The sequence below is a fragment of the Zootoca vivipara genome, chromosome 8 (genome assembly GCF_963506605.1).
Source record: "Zootoca vivipara chromosome 8, rZooViv1.1, whole genome shotgun sequence".
Lineage (NCBI taxonomy): Eukaryota > Metazoa > Chordata > Lepidosauria > Squamata > Lacertidae > Zootoca > Zootoca vivipara.
The window spans coordinates 82,687,602-82,707,072 of NC_083283.1; positions in this window are offsets into that span (position 1 = coordinate 82,687,602).

Sequence of the window (19,471 nt, forward strand, 5' to 3'; positions counted from 1 at the left end):
CCAAGGGATGTCACGCAGAGATACATCCACAGCTCCCGCAGCTTTGATATCACAGCGTACAGCTCCTGCTTTGATGGTGCCTGGAAAGGACACCAGGCGGATGGTGAAGTGACAGGTCCAGAGATGCCGAGGGGTGGAAATGAAGCCGCTTCTGACAGGAGCGCTCCTCATCTTGTGCCGCCCTGTAGCATTTCATCTTTCTCAATACAGCGTTTGCCGAGTCCCAAAGGCTTCAATTAGCCATAGCTCAAGTGAGCCCCTTTTCTAAGGAGGTGGGGAGGGGGGGGACGACTTGAGGCTGCCTCCAAGCCTGTGCAGAAAGAAGCACCAGGCAGCAATGCAGACTGCCTGGCAAAGGACTCAGCACGGAGTCAGTCGATGCTCAGCAGAGGATGGGAAGGAGCACTGATGAGCAGAGGGAGGAGGAGCAGTCGGTTCAAATGAGAAAGATGTGGCTGGTGGTGGGGCATTGCAGAAGAGAGCCAAGATGGCACGGCGCATTTGGGAGTGGTGCGCAATGGGGCCACACAATATCAAAGCATGTTCTGCAGCACCAATAGAGTAATATTACTTTTCTGCGCAATCCTTGCAGCAGAACTGTAAACGCAGGTTGGAGATGGAGCGTGAGGCTGAGACAATGGCCACTGACCTAGCCATGGCCACAGGGGACTTCCTGGCTCACAGCTAATACTCTTAGCCACTGCAATAAATCACCTAGAGGTGGCAGCATAGGTAATATGTGCATTAAGGTGTGTTGGCCCGGACAGCTCAGTGCAACCTTTGTATTCAGAGGCAGTAATAGACTTATGGTTTCCAGAGGTTGCCTCTTTCCGTCTTGCTCTCCTGGAGGCAGAACTCTGGACCAGATGGACCCAGCATATAGGCTGTTCTCGTGCGCAGAGAACTGTGTGGTGCAGCATTACAGGATACGGCCCCAGGACCATGCTACGATATTCACAAGCAGAGATAGCCAGCATTTACAGCCACGCAACAGCACATACTCTCCCTGGGATGCAGGTGACAATGGAGCACACGTCAGATGCCACCGTGGGGAGGGCGCTGGAACTGCAGCCCACGATTATCAGTGAGATAAAACAAGTCAAGCCAACTTAAATTCTGGGCCCGTTTTGAAAAGGCAGCTGCTGCTGCTGACTGTGCTGTATGCCTGTTTGAATTGCTGATGAAGGTGCTTACAGCTGCTTTATTGCACGCCGTCCAATAAGTCGGAGCTGCGAGCAGCTGCCTCTGCATATTCCTCCCATCACCATGTAATGCTGAGGTCTTTGCAGTTGCTATTAGGTATAAAGCACAAGATGTCTTGCCTAGCTAGAGTCTAATAGGCTGCCTGCATCTCCACATAGGGGAGAGCTGGGCTCCACGTCTCTTAAACTGTTAACAACCCAGCTCACATCGGAGAAAGCTGTGCTAGGCTTCCAGTCGGCCTCCTGCGCAGATGGGAGATGAGGAGAGCAGAAGGCTGGGAAGAGGGGGGGGCGGGGAGGGTGCTAATACGAAAGCTCTTGTTTCAGGAAACTAAGCACCAATGAGAACACTGGGGCAATGAACAGGAAATTCAGTACCGGCTTTGGGAATTCACCTCAATCTTCCCAGCGCTTTGCCTGCATCACAGAACTCTTCCCTCCCACTCCAATAAAGCTAGTCTCTTCTAGCCTGATACTGTCGTTTCAATAGGAGTGAGAGACAACACTCAGAGACCAGGTGATGGTGACCACAGTGCAAGAACTAGGAGCTGAAGCTCCAGATTGCCCATGGAGATGGGAGGGAACCAGGCAGGGTTGCAAGAGGGAGGAGCATTGCACTATAGGAATGCAGAACTACTGGAGGTGACTGCCGCCACCAGCCTGCAGCTCCGTCCCTCCACGGCATGCTCCTTCCAGAACAGATGTACCAGGAACTGGAACAGCAGATTTGAGGGCCCTGCTCTTTGTTCAGAGCCTGACAGAATCTGGAAACAATCCTGAGAACAAGCAGTCACATGTTGTGGCCGTGGGAAGTGTTTCTCATCCCTACTTCCTCCGGCACACTTTGCTACAAGGAGCGCCAATAATTCCCTCTTGTGCAGTAATTGGAACCCTCTAAGTTCAAGCAATGGGACGTAGCGAGGGTTGCTGCCAGACAGCTTTTAAATCAGGCTGTTTGTGGTTTGGTTGTTGCTCTAGCCTCACTTTCTCCAATTATCCACAGGTTAGCGTTGGCTAGTGGACTTAACATTTGCATTCACTGCAGATTAGTCTTTTCAGCAAAGCAAAGGGGTGTTGCCTTTCAGACCCAAAATGCACTGGAGCCTTGAGAAAAGAGGAAGGTGGGGAGTCGAGGCTGGTTTCTAGCCTGCTGTCTTGTCTCTTCTGCCGGCCTCAATCCCTTCCCATGGCAATCACTAACATCATAGTTGCACGGCTGTGCTTTTAAATTCAAAATGTAGCAGAAAAGCCCATCATTAAATAGAAGAACTTTGCCAAACCTCCCTCCCTAAAGGAACAGGCGGTGGGGTCGGGGAGAGGGAAACTGACAGGTTGCTTTTCAAAAGGCTCCACTTGCTTGCTCCCTCCACCTCCTCCTTTCCTTTGCCACCATCCAAATGGATGTGAAATTCAAGTCAATTGGCTCTATGTAAAGGCAGAAATTGCAGGCAGGCAGAATCCTTTTAATGACCGCAGAAGAATTGCATGAAGAATGTGTAAAGTCAGCTTCCTAATGATTCAGGTTTCTTGCTCCCCTAAAGCAGGGCAGCATCTCACAGAGCTCACCCAGCACTACAGCAGTATCTGTCAAACACTGAGGGCTTCGCCAGAGGCTACGCACCTGTCTTCGGGGTCTACACTCCTCTTCTCAGAGCCAGCAAGGGTGTTTTGAAAGAAGGGTCCTGGGCTGCTGGGCTGAGCTGGGAAGGCTGCACTGACAACATTTTCCCATCAGAAATCCAGTGAAGAGAGATGAGATGCTGCGCACATGCGCACATGCACATGGCTCTGCCCCTGCTCAGTCCACTGGCTAACCCTGCCTACACACCTTGCCAACTCCCCACCCTTAATAATAATAATAATAATAATAATAATAATAATTTATTTATTTATATCCCACCTCCCCCCCCCAACAAGGACTCAAGAGGGATTACAGATAAAACAGGAACTTCTAAAAACGGGGTGGGGAACAATCAGTAAAAATCAAGTCCAGGCAGAAATCCATCGTGCCTAAGAGACTGTGGAGCATGACAAAATACAAATCTGAGCAAACAAGGGGGGGTACTTTTTTTTTTTTTACTGATGTTATGTGAAATTGCACCTGGTGCAAAAGGTAGAATAAAAAGAATGTACGAAGGGCATCATTAAAAGATTACACAAAGTAACCTTGATGCAGTCGTGCATAAAGGTAAAGGGACCCCTGACTATTAGGTCCAGTCGTGACTGACTCTGGGGTTGCACGCTCATCTCGCATTATTGGCCGAGGGAGCCAGCGTATAGCTTCCAGGTCATGTGGCCAGCATGACAAAGCCGCTTCTGGCAAACCAGAGCAGCACACGGAAACGCCGTTTACCTATTTATCTACTTGCACTTTGACATGCTTTCGAACTGCTAGGTTGGCAGGAGCTGGGACCGAGCAACAGGAGCTAACCCCGTCGCAGGGATTCGAACCGCCGACCTTCTGATCAGCAAGCCCTAGGCTCTGTGGTTTAACCCACAGCGCCACCTGCGTCCCTGCAGTTGTGCATGCAGTCCCGTAAATGTGCCTGTAGGGTGAAAAAGGAAGGAACAAAAATCAGAGGCTAACAGGACATGTCCCAGTTCTGGTATCAGTCTTTGGAATGTTTGTAGTTAAACCAGCACTCAGGAGGAGTGGAACACAGAGCATATCGAATCAGAGGGGAAATAAAGGAAGGGAAAGTCCTGTCACCCCTCCTTTTCTTAAAACAAACACTTTGGAACTGTGAGGGTGTTTTTGTTGAGTGATTTACAGTTTGAGGTTCATTACTGTTCCACAGAAATGTGTATCTCTTTAAAAGAAAGAAGGAAATGTAGTGACCTAGTTTTGCAGCTGTGGGGCAGTACAGCAGCTGATGTTAAGTTTGTATTGATTTAAGGCGTGTCAGCAGTCACATACAGTATATGAGGAGGTCTGGGTACCTTGCTCAGTACCCTGGGTGGTGGGTCATGTTTCTGTAATGTTCTTATGATTAGTGTAACTTCTGTTATTTTTCTTTAATTAAATCCACTCCTGATTATATTTTGCAGTCTCCTCAAAACGCATTTTTGTTGTGCAATAGTTACTCTGCTTAAATACACCAACATCTGGTTATGGGCCCAGTTATTTGAGTTGATGACTGCATTACTTTTGGAGTTGGAGAATGGCTTAAGAAAGTTTTTTTCCTGCTGCTGTATGTGACTGAGGGCCCCTTTTGACCCTGTGGCGGAGGCTTGGTTGAAAGGATATGCGAAAGCCAGGGCATTAATTAAGTTTGGGCTGTAAGCGACAAGCAAATAGTATATATAAGGAATATGAAGACTGCCAAAGAAATGCAGGACAATCTTGGTTTTCTTAATAAGGGCTATGACAGTGTAGCTAGCCAGATATTTGCTGTACCTCCAGCACAATTAACTGTGGAAGGGGTAACGGCAAGATTAATGGGCGGGTTAGACAGAGGGGAAGCTTGCGCGATAAGCACTCCTAGTCCCAGAAATAATGAGGAACACCGTATGCAAACCTGTGGTGATTCAACTGCATTTAAAACTGCCAAGACTTTCTGGCTGTGCAACAAAAAGGGGCATTTGGTGAGGAACTGCAGATTCAAAAGAAAGCAAAATGCTCCCAGGTCTGTTCCAGTTCGACAATCACAGGCAGCAGCCCAGCAGCCGGGTCATGTTTCTTATGATTAGTGTAACTTCTGTTATTTTTCTTTAATTAAATCCACTCCTGATTATACATTGCAGTCTCCTCAAAATGCCTTTTGTTGCGCAATAGTTACTCTGCTTAAATACGGCAACAGTTTTATCCCATAGGTGTTTGCTCCCTGCAGTGTTTCTTCCATGCAACTGCAGAGGCATCTGTTTCACAGGACCCTGCTCTTTCCTGGGTTTTCAGCTGGGAGACAAGATGGAGCCAGCTGGGAGCAAGGATGAAGTGCAAAGTCTTCATTAGTAAGATAGAAATTTCTCCTAACTGCTGACAGTTTAGGCCAGGGGTAGGCAACCTAAGGTCTGTGGGCCGGATGCGGCCCAATCGCCTTGTCAATCCGGCCCGCGGAAGGTCCGGGAATCAGTGTGTTTTTACATAAGTAGAATGTGTCCTTTTATTTAAATGCACCTTTGGGTTATTTGCAGGGCCTGCCTGGTGTTTTTACATGAGTAGAATGTGTGCTTTTATTTAAAATGCACCTCTGGGTTATTTATGGGGCATAGGAATCCATTCAATTCCCCCCCCCAAAAAATAGTCTGGCCCCCCACATGGTCTGAGGAATGGTGGACCGGCCCACGGCTGAAAAAGGTTGCTGACCCCTGGTTTAGGCTTTAAAGACACCCTCGCCCAGTGCTTTTTTTCTTAAAAAAAAAGGTTAGGGTTACTCTCATTTCCTATTCATATTGAAATACTGCCCCTCAATGAGGCCAAACTTAGATTCACAAAATGCTTAGGGGTATGTGTACCCCTGTGTCTCCCCAGAAAAAAAGCACTGCCCTTGCCTAAAGGGGTCGTGGAAATGTGCAAAAGTAAAACAGACTTTCATACCAACTATTAATGAGATCTAACTTCCATATCTCCCAGCGCTCCATTTTTGGCCTGTCTGAAACAACCCTGAGTTTTTTAGCCCTAGCAACACTCCAGATTCTTGTCAAAACCTTTTCTCAAACTTCTTCAGGTGGCCTTGCAGGCACGGGAATGGTTAACAGCAGCACATGAAAACCTGTCCTTTCTGGACTGGGTACTTTGGGCTAGGAATATTTCTCTGTTAGGCCAACTTCGCTGCCTGCTGCAGATTCCCAAGCTCACGGCATCAGAAGAGGATTCAGTCTGTCATGGTGGCCAGGAGAGAGTGATGGTGAAGGCCACTCGTCACCCCCTTTCTTGGCGAAAATTCACCGAGAGCTTGGGAGCTCTCGGCAATGCATCTAGCCACGATCCGCGGTAAAACCGGAAGTTTTTGCGAAACTACATTTTCTGTTAAATGGGTTGCTTGTCCTTGTCTGTCTTTTTCCCTTTGAAGTCCTACTCAGGGCAGGATGGAGGACATAAATGGGTTGTGGTATGGCAGATATTGGGAGCCCTACACATGTTATTGAACCACAACTCCCACCACTCCTGGCCATTGGAGTCGAACAGCACATGGGGACCTGCAGTTTCACAACCTGGGTGTACAGGGAGGGGGTGGTGGTCTTCTCCCAAGCTGCTGCCTGATGAAAATCCCCTCTTCCCAAAGTTGCTCTTTGCTACAGGAGAAAAGCCGCCATTTGGTGCCAATTGCAAATACACCACGGACGAACAAACTATGCATTTAACACAATGTGTTTTCAGCAGGCAGTGATAACACCTGCCTAATGTCAATAGCAGGGAGTTCCCAAGACAGGCGCTGCCACACTAAAGGAATGGCTCTTTACAAATGCAGGGTGGATATTTTGTACCATTAGCTACCCCTCCCAGTTTGGTGCGATGTTTATGAAAAAGCAGAAAAGGATGCGAGTGAAGTGAAAAGTGCAGCAAACTGGGCACACTCAGTACTCTGTGCAACATGTACAAAAAAAAGCACACAGTAATGGAGAATCCGGAATGTACTGGATTTGGTTTTGGGGTGTGTGTGAGTCTGTTAATTCTCAAATCCAGGGAGAGATTCAGATGATAATTTCATAGGCACCCCAATTCAAATGTGCTGGTGTCTTTGGGGTTCCCATTGGCTGATCTTTGGTGGCTGATCATTGCATGGAGTAATTGCCCTCTGGGCCCCTAAACCCTCACTGAATACTGTGCCTGGTTGTCATGTGCTATTTTGTGGCGCTCTAAAGGTGAGCTCCCACTGATGTTTCATGTATGCATTTTCATCTTCAGAACCTTGTCTGCAGGCTGTTATGGCTCTCTTCCAAATTATACTTACAAAGTGATGCTAAATGATCTTCTTCTGTACCACACATCATAGCTAGCAACTGCCCCTGAAGGGCAGTTTGGTGTCTTGGCTTAAAACTGCTCCTTTTAAATCCTTTTTACCCCTTTGGCTTAATTTTGGAACCCTTCCTCTATGGCAACCAGCTGCTGATAGGCAGTGCAAGTAATTCTTCTAATGTAATCTGCCCCTGTTTCTTCCTCACATACTTACACATTCACATAAAGGTAAAGGGACCCCTGACCATTAGGTCCAGTCGTGATCGACTCTGGGATTGCGACGCTCATCTCGCATTATTGGCCGAGGGAGCCGGCGTACAGCTTCCAGGTCATGTGGCCAGCATGACTATGCCACTTCTGGTGAACCAGAGCAGCACACGGAAACACCGTTTACCTTCCTGCTGTAGCGGTACCTATTTATCTACTTGCACTTTGACGTGCTTTCGAACTGCTAGGTTGGCAGGAGCTGGGACCGAGCAACGGGAGCTCACCCCGTCGCGGGGATTTGAACCGCCGACCTTCTGACCGGCAAGCCCTAGGCTCAGTGGTTTAACCCACAGCGCCACCTGCGTCCCACACACATTCACATACAGGGGGACAAATGTTTGGCCCTGTGTTGCTGCTTTCCTTTCACTAATAGTCAGGGGGCTGTCCAAAGCTTACTCACAAAGAATCCTTTGCATTGCAAACATTCAAATGCTTTTGACATTTCTATTCTACGCAGCAACTGGAATGTGATGTTGTAGGATTCTGGGGTAGCATAGATGGCATCTTTGGGGTCCCTGTCAGCCCTGTGGTTTCATATCTTCCCCTGAGTGGAGGGGAGAAGAAAGAAGCTTGAGGAACTGTCACCATCCAGCTCTCATAGTGGCCTCTCCCTCCCCCCCAAACTGTCACCACAGCAGCTTTTGAAGGACCATCATGCCCTGAGTGGAGGGGGGAGAAAAAAGAAGTGGATTTAAAATGGCACCCAGCATCTAAATATTGACAGAGATTGCTGCCGTTACTTCATGAACCCTCATGCCAAGCTTGGTGACAATATCTCAAGAGGTGGCTGAACCTACGCAAAAAATAATAATGGGTGAAGTCACGCCAAAGTCACATTTCAGTCTGCCATCTTGATTCAAAATGGCGACCTGCATCCAAAGGTCAACGATGCTGCTGCCCCCACCTCAGGAACCCTCGTGCTGAATTTGGTGATGATAGCTCGAGAGGTGGACAAACCTATAGAGAACAGACAGACAGCTGGACAGACAGACAAACCACTTTCAAAAGCGTATCGTTGATTAGCCAGCTCTGTGCCAGCCTACAACTCGCCTAGTCCTATGGTCGCATAACCTCATTGTTCCTGAGGTCAGCTTCTCAGTAAGACCTGAAATGGGCAGATACTCTTGGGGGGGGGACGGATGACCCTGGAATAAATAAAAGCATTTTAGCTATCTAAGGAAGAGTGTTCTTATGTCCTCTCTTAATTGTCCAAGGCCAGGTATCACAATCCAGGTCCACAAGGGCAATTCCACAAGACCAAGCCAGTGCTGTTCCCTTCATTTTGCTCTTTCACCCTGCTGACTGGAGCCTGAAAGCAAGCCTGTAGTGCCATAAGACGGCTTTGACAGGGAGGAATCTTTGATTTGATCTTTTTTGATTACAGGTCATTTAAAACTTTCTGCTTCACATCCACTGTTATTCAACCCAGTTGTTGTGGCAGGAGCGGATTTTTTGTTATCACAGACACACAGACAAAAAGGTTTCTGTGTTTATTCTGAGCACATTTTGTGCCATCAGAATGACTCAAGCTAAACTGCCAATCAAATATGAATATTGGTTTAATTTAAAAACAGAAACAGTATTTAGGTAGCCTTTTTGTGTAGTGGGGGGGGGGAAGAGGTATTCTTAAAGGGCAACAAATTGGCAATTATTTAGTTTATGATTTTTTAAATTCATTTACAGGGTGCCATTTGCATCTTCTCATTAAGTCAACGAGCTGTTTTGGGCCATTCAAGTTGTATGCTGATGGACTTTGGGGTGGTGCTTATTGCTCTGTTTGTTATTATGTTACGTATTTTTGTGTTTTTATACTGCAAATTGCTCTGAGATTCTTGGATGAAGGGCATATATAAATTTAACAGCTAATAAGATGATGATGATGATGATGATGATGATAGTAGTTCAGGAGATTCATAGAAAAACACAGCAAATTTTGAAACCAGCTCTACAAGATCACGTCCCATTCAAAAATTGTGTGTCTCTGGAGTCAGAGGCTGTGCAGAGACAATCCCATTACGTTGAGTCTTGGTGAGTCCTCCTTGTCATTGATACTGATATCACCCCGGGTAGTTCAAATGCATTGCCAACCTCCTTCATTGAAAAGTTCAAGCTGTGTGTTTGTTTGCTTGTTATACTCATATCTATCTTTTGCCCATGCCACTCAATCTTATTAGCCCAACTTTAGGGCAGATGCACAGATATTCCTTCATGATTTTGTTTGCCCCTTTCCGCACTTTCTCTAGCTCTCTGAAGCCCTTTTCGAAATGGGAGGATCAGAAAAATCACTGTGTGTTAAGAGATTTGACCGCACCATGGATTTATGTAAGCAAATAGGATTAAAAAATGCAGAGAGAGGAAGGAAGCATGATTGCCACTTTGAGCTCCTTGGAGGGAAGGTGGGATATAAATAAATAAATTACTGGAATTTATTGTCTTTCATTTTCCCGATCTTCTATCCAGTCATCCACATTTCCACTTCAGTTTGCATTGGTGTGTTTTTGTTTTTGTTTTGTTTTTTAAAAAAGCCCCCACAAAAATTCATCCACATTTCAGTGTGAATTTCTCCTCATAGAAACAACTCTGTATGCGATTTTGCCTAATATGCACATTTTTAAAGGGCCTATTTCCCACAATATTCATACTTTCCCTAATACAATACAGTTTTGTATGTGACCTTCCACTGATATATCTCTTTTCTTCTTATTTTTGCACACATTGCTTGATTTCAGAGCCACATTGCAAAATTCAGAGACGTGCAAATATGGAGGGATGGTCTAAGTTCCTGTTCACATATTGGTCGAGGAATTGTGAATCAGGTGGACTCACCTTTAAACATGAACTGAAGTGAACTTATTCCTCATCTCTAGCTGTCAACTACAATTCCAAATTCCAAACTAGCTTTTCTACTTAGGAGATATATACTGTACGTACATGTACTGTATTTATGCTTAGCCACATTTGCATCACTTTTCACTTGCTGACTTTGAACCTAATTTGCCATTTTGTTGGAGAGATCCTATTGCAGTTCTTCAAAATTAATTTTCATTTTCACCATTCTGAATAATCTGGTGTCACCCACTTCACAGTGTATGTCTTGACTGAAAATTATTTATGAACAAGTTAAATGGCACCAGTACCTTCCAATACAGATCCTAGGAGAACAGTAATTTTCACTTCTCTCCTTTGTGACAACTGCCAATTTCCTTTTAACCTCTATTTCTAGTTTAACTGGTTTATCCATAAGGGCACCCTGGAGAGCTTTGAGCCTCTTCAGCTTCATTTCAATTAATATTCTCTCTCTCTCTCTCTTTCCCCCACATGTTTTGTCTTTTGGATTCAAATGTTGTGAGCCTGATGGGTTTTCTGGGCAAGCTTCCACTTACAGATATGTTGCATTTGACAGCACTGTGATCACTGTTCCAAGTTTGGTTGGACAAGAACTTGAACCAAATCCTGGGCATCATCCAGGATTAAGTCCTGATAACACCACCCCATATCTTCCTGTATAGAGTAGGAAGATCTGAAATGGGCTTTAATGTATATTCAGCTTAAAAGTTTCCCCTAGGTCAGAAAGCCTGCTTCCAGGTGGTTCCAGATCACAAGGAGACTTGTAAGTGTCTTTAGCCAAAGACACTTTGGCTTCTATTGCTGTTGCATCACACTGTGGACTCCTAGTAAGCTTGTGGTCCACTAAGACCCCTAGGTTATGCAAAAAGGGTTTGTACAACCCTTTCCAAAAGCCACCTAAGCTAAGGGTTCAACACCACTCGTGATAATGAATTCTCCACGTTAATTATTTTTTACCCCCCAAATTTGTCCACTTCATTGTTCCCCTCTGACTCCAGGACATTTTAAAAATACCCATCTGAAATACAATTACAGCCCTCCATTGCAAAACTCCCTTTAGCCTCTGCTTCTTGGTTTTACCTGGTTGTAGTGCTGTTAGCGGAACTGTCTGCTGCTACGGTACTACTATAGAGTTTCTTTAGCAACTTTTGACAGGGTTTTTTTTTGTCACGAGCTTATTGCAAATCCAGTAATACATTCTGTGACACCGAATAAGCAATTATGAAAAGGTAAGATAGGCTTCCCTTTGCAGAAGCCACCCTGGTTCACGCCTTGAACACCTGAAACCACCAAGCTTTCAAAGGAGATGGGCATGAAATCCCCACCTCCAACATCCCCGGGTGTCGGGGCACCTCTTCAAGCCTTTCAGTATTTGTTATGAAGGTTTGAAGAGGGATTTCAGTTGAGCACATTTAGAAATCTCCTTGCCTTTGGAAAACATGCTGTATCAGGGTTAAACGTTTCAACCAAATGGCCCTAGAAGCAAGCAGCTGAGCATGTTCATCCACATGCAGAAACCTCTTGCGGACCTTTGTGCCAAATGGGTGATGGTCTGAAGAGACGTCCACACACACCTGGGGACTTTGGGGGCAGGACTTGGGTGCTTACCCCAGCGCTGTCCACATTTGAGATTAATACCTTGAGATTAATACCTAAAGAAGGCTGCCTAAGGGAGATCAGAGACTTTTTATGTATGCTACAACTGCAGCAAGAACCCTATTAGCCCAAAAGTGGAAAACACAAGAGGTACCAACGATTGAGGAGCGACAGACAAAAATGATGGATTATGCTGAATTGGCAAAGTTGACTTGTGGGATCCGAAACCAGGGAGAGACAAAGTTCCAGAGAGAGTGGACTAAATTCATTGACTATATGGAGAAAAACTGTACAAGTTTAAGGACACTTGCAGGACTGAGATAAAACCTACAAAGTGACTGAATATATAAAAGGGACCATGGGCGTAGGCAGGGGGGGCAGGAGGGGGCAGCTGCCCCCCCTAGAAGCAAAAAAATTAATGTATTTTACAGACCATAACCAGCACTTTTCCCCTCCAAAAACTGAAGTGGAAAGGGCTTTGCTTTAGCAAGAGCAGCTAAGTCTCCGCTTGCTGGGGGGGTGGGACACAGCAGTAACAAAAACACATCAAATAAATAAAGCAAAGTGGCTACCAGTAGTTAAGCAGTTAAGACAATGGAGCATATATCCCCAGGCAAGATTCGATAGCTGACCATTTCACCCTATTGTTCTTAAGTGGGAGTTGTTAATGAGCATTCAGGAGCATTAAGAGTTCTATTGGCGATTTAATGAGGGTGCAGACTCAGAGGATTCAATTTAACTAAGGTGGCTCTGCAAGGCTAAAAAGAAGTCAATAAGAAAGGGGGGAGGCTGTAGCTTTGACAGACACAGTGATGTTTATAAAAAGCATTGGTGTTCCAGTCTGCCCCTCCTCCTGCATCTGTATACTGTAAATCAGGGGTGGCCACCTCCCAAGAGACTCTGATCTACTCAGAGTTTAAAACTGGGGGTGATCTACCCCCTTTTGGGGGGTTCAGGTCAAAGCTGTTGAGTTTTTTTAAAGGAAGGGAAGCCCTGTTTTTTTGGGTTTAGGTCAAACTTGTTGAGCTTCTTTTAGGAGGGAGGGAGGCCCATTTTTGTTTAGGGCTTCAGGTCATAGTTCAACTTTTTTGAGGGAGGAGGAAAATTTTGGGTGAGCTTTTTTTAGGGGTGCCAGTGACCTACCAGTGATCTACCACAGACATCCAGTGATCTACTGGTAGATCACAATTTACCTGTTGGACGTGCTTGCTGTAAATCAAGCAGAGAGAAAGCTGCTTACAAGGCTCCTGTACATGCAGAGTTCCAGCATCACAGCGTCACCCAGAGGCACCCACAAATATGAGTTATCCCTCTCTCTTATTTCTTCCTTCCTTCCCTCCCTCTTCCATCCTTAATAAAATACGGGGGGGGGCAGATAAGCCCCACATAGAAAGCCCATCAACATGGGGGGATGACTCTTTCAAATATGGTATTTACCAGTAATTGGGGGGGGGGAGGCACCTAGGCCTCTAGGAGTTGGCTGCTATGCCTAGGAGTAGGACAATTCAAGAAAGCAGAATGATGCATATGGTATGGTAATATATCAATAGAATCGTAGAATTGTAGTCGGAAGGGACCACAAGGGTCATCTAGTCCAACCCGCTGCAATGCAGGATTTTTTTCCTAAGGTGGGGCTTGAACCATGGTTGAAATATTATGCTGATATGCAGCAACGCCTCGGAGCCGTCGTGGCTGCGGCCATGCCTTGCCTCGCCCTCGCCCGCCCTGCCACCCCCTCTCGCCTGCCCGACCCTCCTGTCCTCTTGCTGCAGAGTTCCAGCTTCACAGCGTCATCCAGAGACACCCACAAATATGAGTTATCTCTCTCTCTATTTCTTCCTTCCTTCCCTCCCTCTTCCATCCTTAATAAAATACTTGGGGGGGGGGCAGATAAGCCCCACATAGAAAGCCCATCAACATGGGGGGATGACTCTTTCAAATACGGTATTTACCAGTAATTGGGGGGGGGGCACCTAGGCCTCTAGGAGTTGGATGCTATGCCTAGGAGTAGGACAATTCAAGAAAGCAGAATGGTGCATATGCTATGGTAATATATCAATAGAATCATAGAATTGTAGTCGGAAGGGACCACAAGGGTCATCTAGTCCAACCCCCTGCAATGCAGGATTTTTTTCCTAAGGTGGGGCTTGAACCATGGTTGAAATATTATGCTGATATGCAGCAACGCCTCGGAGCCGTCGTGGCTGCGGCCGTGTCTTGCCTCGCGCTCGCCCGCCCTGCCACCCCCTCTCGCCTGCCCGACCCTCCCGTCCTCTCCAGCCAAGCAGGGTAGCCGCCAACGCTACCAGCCCCAGAAGCACAAGGTGGCTGCTGCTGCCACCGCCACGATGTCATCAGGCCCGTTGGCCCTTTAGCCCCGCCCACTTTGTGGCCCCTCCCCTTCTGTGCCTTGGCCCCGCCCCTGAACGACCATGGCTTGCCCCCCCCCCTAGTTTTGATCCTGGCTACGCCCCTGAAAGGGACTGCGGGACAGGATTGGAACAATAAAGCCGTATGAAGGGAGGGAGGGAGGTCAGAGCTCGGCAGAGCAAAAAAAGAGATGAGACGAGAAAAGAATGATATAATTATGAGGGTTTGTTTTTGTATGTGCTTGTGTTTGTATGTATGTTGTTTTGTTTTTTTAATATTGTTTAATTGGAAAATTGAATAAAAAGTATTTTAAAATAAGAGGGCTATTGTTCTCCACCAATCTTATCTAGGACAGAAGTTAGGATGACGAGGCTGTAACTCCCTAAATACTTTTCTTTCTTTTTTTTAAGTGCTACATTGGCTAGCTTCCAGGCTTCTGGTAAGAAGACTGGTTTTAGTGACAACATACATATTGTAGCTATTTGTTCAGCAATTGCATATTTGAGTTAGGAACTCTCTGGTGAATGCCATCTGGCCTCGTATTTTTTTATATATTAAAAGAAACCCTTCACCCTTTGACACCCTCAACTTGATATGATTCTTCAGCTGCACCACCAGATGTGAGTATCTCTCTAGCATTTTCCACAGAGCAGGCAAAGGCAAGGAAAGCATTTGACTTCTTCGTAAATGCCTGTTTTCCACCAGTGTTCCTTTTACACCTTTAACATTAAGGTTCTCAAGCCTATTGAGTTGGTTTCATGCTTCTGGTGCACTTAATTTTTAGATACAGATTTATAAATAGTCATGTGGTCTTCCTTTTTTCTTGGCCTGCTTTAGTATAAGTAAATATTTATTTTTGCCAAAAAAAAATAGTTCTCTTCATTTTCTTTTGGCCAAGAAAAATGTGCACTTTTAAAGGTTAATTCTTGTGCTGTGCAATATAGCTTCTTTTGACTCTGTTATTTAACCACACTGGCATTCTTTTGAACTTGTTCGTGCTGCTTCTATTCTGTAGTATACATTTTGTACGGGCTCCTCTTGCAGCTGTGAGCCACTTTCCTGGGAGTAAGACCCACCAATCTTAATGAAATTTACTTTGTTCCCAAGTAATGTATACAACTAGCCATTGTAACCCTACCTTTTGCTTTCTTGTTTACCAGTTGCCTAAATGTTGCAGTTTTTTAATAATAATAATAATAATAATAATAATAATAATAATAATAATAAATTAGGTATGATTGTTCTTCAAGGGAGAAAAGCAATGACTAACCTAGACAGCATCTTAAAAAGGAGAGACATCACATTGCCTACAAAGGTCCATATAGTTAAAGCTATGGTTTTCCCAGTAGTGATGTATGGAAGTGAGAGCTGGACCATAAAGAAGGCTGATCGCCGAAGAATTGATGCTTTTGAATTATGGTGCTGGAGGAGACTCTAGAGAGTCCCATGGACTGCAAGAAGATCAAACCTCTACATTCTGAAGGAAATCAGCCCTGAGTGCTCACTGGAAGGACAGATCGTGAAGCTGAGGCTCCAATAAGGCTCCAAACCAGAAGACACTCTGGAAAAAGACCCTGGTGTTGGGAAAGATTGAGGGCACAAGGAGAAGGGGACAACAGAGGATGAGATGGTTGGACAGTGTTCTCGAAGCTACCAACATGAGTTTGACCAAACTGCGGGAGGCAGTGGAAGACAGGAGTGCCTGGCGTGCTCTGGTCCATGGGGTCATGAAGAGTTGGACACGACTAAATGACTAAACAACAACAACGATTGTTCTGGATTCTATGAGCAATTTCCCATTCATATAAATGTTGAATGTAGAGTTGTGTGGTTACTGTTCTCAAGGGGACTGGCAATGTCAATCCTGTGCAAGTTCTGGTGTTGTTGGTCTTGATCATAGAATTGCAGAATTGGGAGGGACCCCAAGAGTCATCTAGTCCAACCCCCTGCAATGCAGGAAACTCAACCAAAGCAACCATGACAAATGGATTAACTGCTTCAAAGCATCATAAGTAAAGGGACCCCTGACCATTAAGTCCAGTCATGGACGACTCTGGGGTTGTGACGCTCATCTCGCTTTACTGGCCAAGGGAGCCGGCGTACAGTTTCTGGGTCATGTGGCCAGCATGACTAAGCCACTTCTGGCGAACCAGAGCAGCACACAAAAACGCTGTTTACCTTACCTATTTATCTACTTGCACTTTGACGTGCTTTCGAACTGCTAGGTTGGCAGGAGCAGGGACCGAGCAATGAGAGCTCACCCGTCACAGGGATTCGAACCGCTGACCTTCTGATCGGCAAGCCCTAGGCTCTGTGGTTTAGACCACAGTGTCACCCACGTCCCTTTCAAAGCATCATACTTGACTGTAATTTGGGGCCCAGGAAGAAAATCTGTTTGTAGTAAGTGTTTATATGAATATTCCATTCTGCACTATATTTATATGACTGACGTGGTGATTTAAACCCTCACATCTAGTAGTAGCAATTGCTGCTGCTGTTTCCACTGCATTTTTAATATTAAATAATCTGATAAGGTTACCAAGGAGCTCAGCAATGCAACTGTTTAAGTATCCCCCTAGCTGCTAGGATCTAGGATCTTGACTCCAAATTGCCAAGCAGAGGGTGGAGATAACGAGGCAAGGATAGATCATTGAAGAACACTCCCTAGCTATGCATACCAGGCGTGAGATTTCTGAGATGGAAATGGATCTTTTGCTACCTGTTCTCCAACCTAATCAAGTCATCCCAGGGGCATAACCTAAGTTCACCTAACCACTTAAGGCATCATTAAAGGCAGCCTAAAAATATTTCAAATAAACAGATAAAGCCACTTTTCATTTCATCACAAAATCCTTAAAACTGAAAATCTCACTGGAGGAGAAGGCCTTTGCTCCTTGGTTCTTGCAAGAATTTGAGTGGCTGTAAACACCAACCTCCAAAGGCACCAATAGCAACCTGTGTTTCTAAGAGAGAGAGAGAAATGGGCTTCAGGTCCTGGGGGAGTGGAGTGGGGGGTGGTGGTTCTTACCCCAGAGTGCTCTCATAATTTCTTTAGTGGCTGAACTGCTTTGTCCTCTCATCATTGCCAGCGTAGACCACCTTTCTTCCAATAAAATGAATAACCAACCTGCATTCTGGATCCAGTCTTGTCTGAATCCAAGGCAGCTGAGAGGAGCTATGATAGCCATCTTCAAATGAGACATGTAAGATGGTGCACACCCAACCCAATGGAAAGGAGATTCCTACTAAACTTCAGGAAGAACTTTCTGGCAGCAATAGGAGTTTGACAGTGGAATGGAATCCTTCGGGACTCTCCTTCACTGGAGGTTTTTAAGCAGAGGTTGGATGACCATCTGTCATGGATGCTTTAGCTGAGATTCCTGCATCACAGGGGGTTGGACTAGATGACCCTCGGGTCCCTTCCAGCTCTATGATTCTATTAAGCAGCAAGAGGAAGAGTGAGGCTTCATGGCTCAGCACTATGGCCATGAGCAAACCTTTACTCACCATGTCTTCTCCTCTTGATTTTTTACCACGGGTTGTTGCAGGCACAAATCTGAAAGTGGTTGTTGAGGGAGATGGAGATCCTGGTGGCAAAGCTTGAGAGCATCTGTGTCTCTTGGCAGGAACCCAATGGTTCATTGGGCTTGACTTTGCTGGCCCTTTTGTTTTTCTTCATACAAACAGGTTTTCACCAGCCTGCACAGCTGCTACCTCCAGATGTTGTGAAGAAAGCCGGTACATTGCCTGCAGCTGCTGCAGTTCTTGCCCTAATAGTCTGACTGCAACTTGTCAGGGGCATGGCTTCAAAATGCCCACTGGTTTGAATCACAATCCTAGATGACCAGGAGATCCCAGTCATTTATGCCATCAATGAAAGCCAATAGGATGAGAGGTGACAGTGAAAGGTGACTCTCCTCAAAACACATGAGTATTTTGAGGAATTTAAATGGTGGAGAACTGTACTGCAGCATTTGGAGAACTGCAGAATCTTGGAGATAGATACATTCTGAGATGTGGAACGGGACATTTCACATAGCGATTCACAGAAATCGACATCCTTTAGAATTCCTACTTATAAATGCTCCGATTAAGAATCCACAAATAATCAAGGCCGTTTGGTTTGATTGCTTCCCAACTTCCCAGATTTTCTGGCTAGAATGACACCCACACCCTTTTCTCACTCCTCACCAGTATTGTCCCATTGGCATTCTGCCATCGTCACCTGAGCACTGTTCATGAGCATTGTGAAGGAGAAGAGCAGGTTGCCAAAGCAGGAAGAGGATGCACATGACTCGCCCACTGAAGGCATGGAAAGGTGAAGTCTTCCTGCAATGATATATGAGCAGTAAAGGAACTAAATGCTGGCTCAGACTTTTGCTTCTGCAGCGTTTTGCAAAGAGATTATGGGGAAAGCTCTATTGATGAGGAAGAGGACGAAGACAGCACACAAAGTCTCTGCTGGCACCCACTTGGGCCACTGTCTAATCACTGCTTTCTGGGCATCCAAATACCGGTAACTCATCTAGGGAGACAGTCTATTGGGAGGGAAATTCAGGAACTAAGAACTTGTCTTCCAGACTGTATCTCACTAAAAATTGCTCAGCGCATCCTCCCAAGACCTTCTGATACTGAGAGAAGTCCCCAAAGCATTCATACCTGATAACTGCAGTGACTGTACCCCATGATGCTGCTCCTTCACCTTGTCTCAAGGTAACCAGGTGCAAGGGAAGTCTACAGAGCTGAGGCGCACAGAGCAGCTGCGCTTGCCAAAGAACCCTCTACAAAGAAGGGCTGTTCTCCTAATGGGTTTTGTGGCATCTTTAGCAAGATGCAAAAGACTGTTCTTGGGACGGGGCAGGGGGCGGTCAAACTCATGGGGTTTAGACACCTTGCACCCAGGATCTTTCCTATTCAATCCACTTTTTTTCTTTTTGCAACAAGCCTTTTTGGGTATTATAGTGCATGCCAGACTCATCTATACAGGGGCATAGGAAGGGAGGGGCAATGGGGGCGCTCCGCCCCAGGCAGCGCAATCCCGAGGGTGCCATGGGGGCTGCCCCCCTGCCTGCGCTGGGCACCCCACCCCCCACAGGTGGCAGTCCCTGCCCCCAGAATGTGTGCCGCGCCCCTAGAATGTGTGCCACGCCCCTACAGGCAGTGCACCACACTGCCAGAATGCGCACCACGCCCCTGAAATGCATCATGCCCCTACGGGCAGCATGGCACGCCCCCAGAATGTACACTGTGCCCCTAAGGGTGGCGTACCATGCCCCCCGAACACCATGCC